This window comes from Lytechinus pictus, chromosome 13 (genome assembly GCF_037042905.1).
Source record: "Lytechinus pictus isolate F3 Inbred chromosome 13, Lp3.0, whole genome shotgun sequence".
Lineage (NCBI taxonomy): Eukaryota > Metazoa > Echinodermata > Echinoidea > Temnopleuroida > Toxopneustidae > Lytechinus > Lytechinus pictus.
Window position 1 is genome coordinate 23424692 of NC_087257.1, and position 8259 is coordinate 23432950.

Here is an 8259-nt window from a genome sequence, read left to right on the forward strand (position 1 = left end):
TAACGTTACATTTGTATTGTACATGTAGATCTAGTCTGATCTTAGACCAAAAGCTTCGGTCCAGTCTCTGTTTAGTGTTATATTGGTTGTTCCGCTGAACTCTGTTGGCTCCACTCACCAATACAGAGACCGAAGTTCTAACTCGATCTGTACAGGGACTCAATGGTTTAAGTTCGGATAAACCAGCGAAGTCATGGAAGTGGGAGTTGCACGACAGCTGAAGTACTTAGTAAGTCACTGTATTTTCTCCTTTTAAGTTGATTTTTTCCTGTTTTGGTGCATTCCAGGGCAAAACGGAATAATCTTCATTTTGGATTTTGGTTCAGTTCTATTTATATATTTTTATGACATAAAGACAAAAATCGATGAGCTCCATCGGGAAGATTTTGCATTGCACAATTTTGCACGATCGCAAGCCGTCTGTGTATGAGAAATAAAAAAAAATAAAAATGTAAAAAAACTCCTAAGAGTCCTAGAAACAGACGGCTGCCAGCCGTCTAACGTCAGTTCTACAAGTGTTGGTGTTGCCCTTGTTGCCTGTTGGACAGTAGAGGCGCACGGCCAATGGGAGACTCTCTCCAATAGGGGAGACAATCTCCCACATTGGAGACTTGCTTTGCAAAAGGACAAAAGAAACAACACCAACAAAAGCATGATTTTTTCCACCCAAAATTTTGTCTTACTGGGGTCAGACGCCCATTTGTTTTGTGTGTGATTGACAACAAAAATCCTTACCAAAACAAAAGTAGACGGTGAATTTTTAAAGTAGACGATGAAAAGGGGTAATTTTTCATGAGGAATCTGCTTGTCACATTTTTATTTGCCGCCAAGGTAATCCTTTTGCAGCAAATGTAAACAAAGGAAATTGGACTCCAAAACTGGAGACTGTCTCTAAAATTGGATACCAAAATTCTTTACAAAAGTCTCTGATATTGGAGATAATCTCCCACATTGGAGATAGTCTCCAATATTGGCCGTGCGCCTCTACTGTTGGACTCGGCTAACAAGTAACAACATTAACACCAGACTTAGACCAAAAGCTTCGGTCTCTGTTATGTTGGTTGTTCCGCTGAACTCGATCTGTTGGCTCCACTCACCAAATACCAAAATCTTCGGTCTCTGTTATAATGCCTGGTTGTTCCGCTGAACTCGATCCGTTGGCTCCACTCACCAAATACAGAACGAAGTTCTAGCGCGATCTGTACAGGGGACTCAATTGCCATATGTTTATGTACTTAAGTTCGGATAAAACAAGGAAGTGAAGTTGCGCGACAGCCGAAGTAAGTCACTGTTTTTTCCCCTTTTAAGTTTATTTTCCCCCGTTTTGGTGCATTTCAGGCCAAAACGGAATAATAATCTCTACTTTGGTACAATTCTTTTTCAATATTTTTATGAAATAAAGACAAAAATCGATGAGCCCCGTCGGGGGGATTTTGCATTGTAAGTCCCCTAATGGTGGCTGCACAATAGCGAGCCGTCTGTGTACGAGGAGAAATTAAAAAAATATAAAAATGTTTAAAAACTCCTTAGGACAGGTGCCAGCTGTCTAGTCTACGCCTAGACCAAAAGCTTCGGTCTCTGTTATGTTGGTTGTTCAGCTGAACTCCGTTGGCTTCACTCACCAAATACAGAGACCGAAGTTCTAGCGCGATCTGTACAGGGGTCTCAATGGCCATATGTTTATGTGTATTAAGTTCGGATAAAACAGGGCAGTGAAGTTGCGCGACAGCCAAGGTAAGTCACTGTTTTTGTTCCATTTAACTTGATTTTCCCCATTTTTTGGCAATTAATGCCAAGAGGGAATATTAATTTGCATTTCGGTCGCGTTAATTTTCAAAAGTTTGATTCATTAAAGACAAAAATTGAAGAGCCCCGACGGAGGGATTTTGCATTGTAAGTCCCCTAATGGTGGCTGCACGATAGCGAGCCGTCTGTGTATGAGGAGAAATTAAAAAAATATAAAAATGTTTAAAAACTCCTTAGGACAGGTGCCAGCTGTCTAGTCTACGCCTAGACCAAAAGCTTCGGTCTCTGTTATGTTGGTTGTTCAGCTGAACTCCGTTGGCTTCACTCACCAAATACAGAGACCGAAGTTCTAGCGCGATCTGTACAGGGGTCTCAATGGCCATATGTTTATGTGTATTAAGTTCGGATAAAACAGGGCAGTGAAGTTGCGCGACAGCCAAGGTAAGTCACTGTTTTTGTTCCATTTAACTTGATTTTCCCCATTTTTTGGCAATTAATGCCAAGAGGGAATATTAATTTGCATTTCGGTCGCGTTAATTTTCAAAAGTTTGATTCATTAAAGACAAAAATTGAAGAGCCCCGACGGAGGGATTTTGCATTGTAAGTCCCCTAATGGTGGCTGCACGATAGCGAGCCGTCTGTGTATGAGGAGAAATTAAAAAAATAAAAACATGTTAAAAAAACTCCTCGAAACAGACGGCTGCCACTGCCAGCTGTCTAGTCTACGCCAGACTCAGTCAGAGGTTTAACCGTTTGGTTTATATCACATCTGGGAAAGTCTGGGAAAGAAGTCATCAGAATAGACGTCTAAGACTCTAACGTTAGACACTGTCACACAGATCACAGACAGACCTTCCTCAGTCAGACTCAGAACAAGAACATGGTCATGGAACAGTCACTCATCATCACTCATCAGACAGTGACACTAAACTTAACACAGTCAGACAGCAGTGTCACACAAACTGACAAACAACAAGTCAAACTAAGATTAGAAGTCAGCACAAACTCGTCACCAGTCAATCGCGCATATTATCGACATCGACGTAAAATGGCAATGAATCAGAGTACAAAAAAGTAGAATCACTTACCGTAAAATAAGTAAAATATATGCGACGACTGCTTTGATTCTTTGTCTGAAAATCTTTGGTTGGTTATTTAATACACGCAGAACACATGTGAAATACCGGCGCGCGTTTCCTAGTTTTCCGAATGAATGAAAGAATCATCGTCGCAATCAAATGACGTCATGAGCCGGCTTTTCTAGTCTGTGTACCAAACACTTTAATTTACTACCTATATTGTCGTATATCTGAAGAACTATCGATGTAAAATTATAAAATAATGTCATGAAAAAATTTGAAAATCAATTTTTAAATTCACTAAAGTGTTAATTACATGATATTTACAAAGATAGTGTAAAGATATTCTGTAGCTATGTCTTCTATTTAGACTACTAGTTTCCGGCGCTTCGAAGAAACTTTCAGTCGCTGTTATATTATTATCTTCTTTTTGTTGTTCTTACTTTTTTCATAAGTTAAAATTTTCAAATAGAAAATAGTTTTGAAAAACATAAATAACAAATAAAAATGTAAACTCATTATTTTTTAAATATATTTTACTTTAAAATAATGATTTCCGATATCAACTACATTTCTTTGTTATTTTACAGACTTGGATGAAACTATTTGAACTATTGAATTAAAGGGCAAATGCACACGTCCAGATCAATGATTAAAGGTTATGTCTACCCTAGTTCAAGTTTCAAGTTCAGGTTTTAAGATATAAAAAAAACAGGTGAGTTTAAAAAGAAGATCAATGAATCAGATGATACAAAAATACAATATAGAATACATGCCCCATAAAATACATGTGTATCCATTTTAAAGATCTATTTCTTGAAGTAACATTTATATAATTGAACATAATAAATTCAGTAAGCACAACTCTACGTAAGCCCTCCAATATGAACTCCTAACAAGAAAATTGCAACATTTTACAAAGGTTGCATCTTTCAGAAAAAAAAGTATATTGGCAAATAATGATACCATATTCACATGAATAGGCCTATAGTATAGCCAGGGAAGTACTTCCCTGGTATAGCTGAGGTGTGATGGCGCGTGTCGGCTGTCAAGGGCCGCGAACAGTTTGAATTGAAAATGGAGGGGGGAGGGGCTGACCATGTAAAAAACACACACGGTTTTCTACACCTTTATTGATAAACAGAGGGGGAGGGGCTGAATCCCTTATAGTCCCACCCCTCCCATTCCGCGACTCATGTTTGTAATTGAGTTTTACAGACGTTTATGAACCACAGGTATGATTATTTACGTCTGGGACAGACCTAATGCTCGAAGCTCGAAACTTCCATGCTCGAACCCAGCAGGCACATTTTTCAATTGTTTGAATTAAACTTTTTTTATTTTATTTTGTTATTTCTTTTTACAAAATTGACAATATTTTTTGACCAGCTTAACTGAACCACAAAATGTTGAAACATTTGTAATTCATTGGTAATTCCGCATGTCTGGAGAAAATTGAGATATTTCATATCTAATTAAATGAAATACAAAAACAAAGTAGTGTGTGTGACGTCATCAGTCCCATTATTTGCATCCCAACCAGGATGTGTACAATTAACTGTTGAGTGAAATTAAGCAAAACTTTAAAATGTCATAACCTTCATATTTTCCATCCGAATTCGATGAAATATTCAGTGTTATGGTTGCTGAAATTTTCTCCTTTTATTCAAATTTACTATAATGGGTGGACTTGTCCTTTAAATTCAACATTTACATAATGTAAAAGACATGGGCGGAAATACAAGGGGGGACAGGGGGGACGTGTCCCCCCTACTCAAAATAGTAGGGGGGACACAATATCAAATGTCCCCCCTACTATTTTTGGTCTTTTATGATGGCAAGAAATACATCATTCTTAATCGAAATAAAACATTATTTTGGGACGAGTTGGGTCGAGATGACCTTACTTTTGGGATGATAACCTTTTTTTTGCTTGTCAAATTTTCCAGCCCCTTGTCCCCATAGGCGGATCCAGGGGCCCGGACCCCCCCCCCCCTGAATTTTCAGAAAACCTCGGAAATCGAACTTTCATTATTTTGTGTGATTTACAAATTGATTTTTAAAAAGTTCTCTGTAATTTTTTTTAGTTTTATGGTCTGAATATTAACATTTGCTGCTTGCGCTGCGCGCTCGCAAATTTTGATTTATCAGGTACCTATTATTTTCGTGTATTCCATAAATTTTTCAAAATATCCCTTTTCAGGTCTGATTGTCAAGACGTATCAGCTAGCGCTTCATACTGCCATTTTGATTGGCGAATTATGTATGTTTCAATATTGATTATACAACAAACTACTTAAATTTCCCTTTTCATGACAGTTTATCAAAAATTTTAGCTCGCGATTTGCGCTCGCATTAATGGTTAAAAATATATTAACTGATGCATCCTATTCATATTTACAAAAGTGAAATGTCCAGTTTTTATGCCATAATATCATCAGATTTCGCACCCTCATTAGGCATTAATAAATATATTAATTTAATAATTAAATTGTCCCTTTTGTTTCATCTCGCGCTTAGGAAGATAGTCATGTAACGCCTTTATGGCTAAGTGCAAGCAGTCCTTAACAGGTACCAGTTCAAAACGTATATAAAAATTTTCTGCTCGCGCTTTGCGCTCGCATTATTAATACTAATCCTTTTCATGATTTACAAAACATGAATAGAGTATCTCGTTCAGTAAATATTATAGGACTAAATCTCGAAATTTTCCGCTCGCGCTTTGCGCTCGCATCAATTGTCTACTTATATACCTATTCTGCTTGAGTTACAAACAGTGCTTAGAATTTCCATTCTTTAGGTGAAGATGTCAAAAAAAATTCAGGTCGCGCTTCGCGCTCGCATTATAAGATTGTTAAATGCTAAATGCAAGCAGTCTTTAACAGGTATCTTTTCCATCAGTTCATTTCTTCTCGCGCTTTGCGTTCGTAGTAATTATTTAGTTGCATACACATCTTTTTCAGGATAACAAACATTGCCCAGAATGTTCTTGCACCACTGACTACTTAATGAATTAATTTCTAAAACAAGAGGTACAGATTCTATTTTCCAAGTTTTGGGAAAATGGTTTTAGTAAAAGGAAACTGATCAGTCAGTGAGGAACTGCAACATTTTCCGTCTTTCAGTTGACACCGTATAGGCTTAGCCGAGTGTACATTATGTGAAGAGTAAACTCAAATTCATAGTATATGTAATAATACAATATTTCTTTAAAAATATGCGAATTCCACATACATGACTTTGTGACATGGACCTATCCACGGAGGATTATCTATTGTTACTGCATGGGGGTGCTGTGACAATGCTCCACAGTAACAATAGACTAATACTCCGTGGAAAGGTCCCTGCTTTGTGATAGGGTAATACTACTAATTTTCTTGGTCGTGAAACTTTTGGGGGTCAAGTGCCCCAAGGCCCCCGCCCCTCTAGGCCCTGGGAACGATTTATTAAGAGGGGGTGCTGGTTTTGAAAAAAAAGGTAAATTTTGAAATTTTTTAGCATACCAAACTTACATACGCAGCACCCCAGCACCCACGCTTCTCAGGGCCATCCTCCCTCCTACGTATACTAGTTATGACATTTTAAAGTTTCACATATTTTCACAAAACAGTGATGCACAACGCAGTGACATGCAAATGAGACGGATGTTACGGTCAATGATGTCCGTCACTCAATATTTCTTTTGTTTTTTATTGTTTGAATTATACTATATTTAATTTTTTACAGATTTGACAATAGGGACCAACTTGACAGAATCATATAGTTTTAAGCAATGCTAGTTCCACATGTTCATGGAGGAATCAAGAGTTGTTTCACTTGACAATGAGGAGAAAATTTGAATATTTCATATTTCATATAATAGAATACAAAAGAAATAGTGAGTGGATGACGTCATCAGTCTCCTCTATTGGATACCGACCAGGATGTGCGTATAACTGTTTTGTGAAATTAAGCAAAACTTTAAAATGTTTTAACTTTCTTAGTTTACATCCGATTATTATGAAGTTTTCAGTGTTTTGCTTGCTGGATTTTTCTCTTTTTATTCAAATCAACTTTTTGTTGAGGTGGACTTGTCCTTTAAGCCCTATAAAAGTGACTATTCAATATAGATCATGCTATTCCTGAAAGTAGATCATGCTATATGTCTTAAGGTAGGTCATGCTAAATGTCTTAAGGTAGTCATGTTAAATGTCTAAGGTTAAGGGTTGTAATTATTTTGTGGGTGACCGCAATGCTCATATAAAAACACAGTTCTCTTGTTTCGTCTCGAGAATTGCGAAGTCGAGAATGAAAGCCATCAGCCCTTGGCTATTGACATGTAACCATGATGTAGACCAAGCCCTATGATCGATAAGAATTGATTAATGACCAAGAAAGAAGCTGCAGGGGGTGGCATTTCACCCCCTCCCCCCCAAAAAAAAAGGGGGGGGGAGAAAAGAAGAAGATGGTTGATATGACAATAGCTTATTCTTATTTATACCAACATACATGTATTTTGAAATTATTTTTGAAGTATATTTAGAGTAATCGAAATTTTGTTATTGAAATAATCTTTACACAGTCCTGTACTCCATTTTCTGAAGTGACATAATTTCTATTAATTAACATCAAGGTGCATACAAATGATTTGTTTCATTAGACTAAATGAGAATTAGACGAAAAGGGTATTAGACCAATAGTAGTGTAATAGACCCAACTCAATTAAGGCGACCGCGCACCTTACGATTGGTCTGCGACCCGATTTCAGAATAAATTGTATTAGAATTTGATGCTAATATTGAGACTTGGAATATCTTACTGTGCAATGTTCTAAATCATCGTACGAATACCTATGTTCAAATTTGTGACTATGCTGTCATCCTTCTTAGAATAAGCGAATTGATATCTAGTCATAATGACGTCATCATAGCAGTCGTACGATTGGCTACGATTTGAAACTAATTTGGCCTTTACTCCAAAATAAAAGCTTGCAATCTTTCAAAATGGTTATACTAGTATTTTTTCAATTGATTTTAACCTCAAATAAAATGATATGTTCCATTCACATTTTCAGAAAATGAGCAAAATGGGATTTGTTCCAAAATCGGATCGCGAACAGTCGTAAGGTGTGCGGTGGCCTCAAGACCTTTAGTTGATAGTAGACCAAATAGGTTTAGCTCTTGTTGTATGAAACCATTTGAGAAGTAAACTAACTACTTGTAGACCAAAGTGAGAACCTTTCTTAATAACTGAGCTTGGTAACAACATCATACTCATACACTTATTACATTCTTCTGAATGTCATCTTCATTATTCAGGGCCACGGGGATCTTAATCTGCTTTCATATTTTTGCACTATTATCAAAATTATTATTAATTTGTATGCCTCAACTTTCTTTTCGATTTCGACGAAATTCTTGGGTCATGCTCGTTTTTTTTATTTTACCCCTCTTAG

At 37.0% G+C, this 8259-nt stretch overlaps 1 protein-coding gene across 1 annotated transcript in view; it reads right to left on the reverse strand.

The window, feature by feature from the left end:
* LOC129275257 (ATP-binding cassette sub-family F member 2-like) overlaps positions 1–2967 on the reverse strand; it is a 31761-nt gene extending 28794 nt beyond the window's left edge. The window contains exon 1 of the mRNA XM_064108214.1: positions 2835–2967. The gene's annotated coding sequence lies outside the window, so the exon portion shown is untranslated. The remainder of the gene's footprint in view (positions 1–2834) is intronic.
* Positions 2968–8259: the final 5292 nt, after the last annotated feature.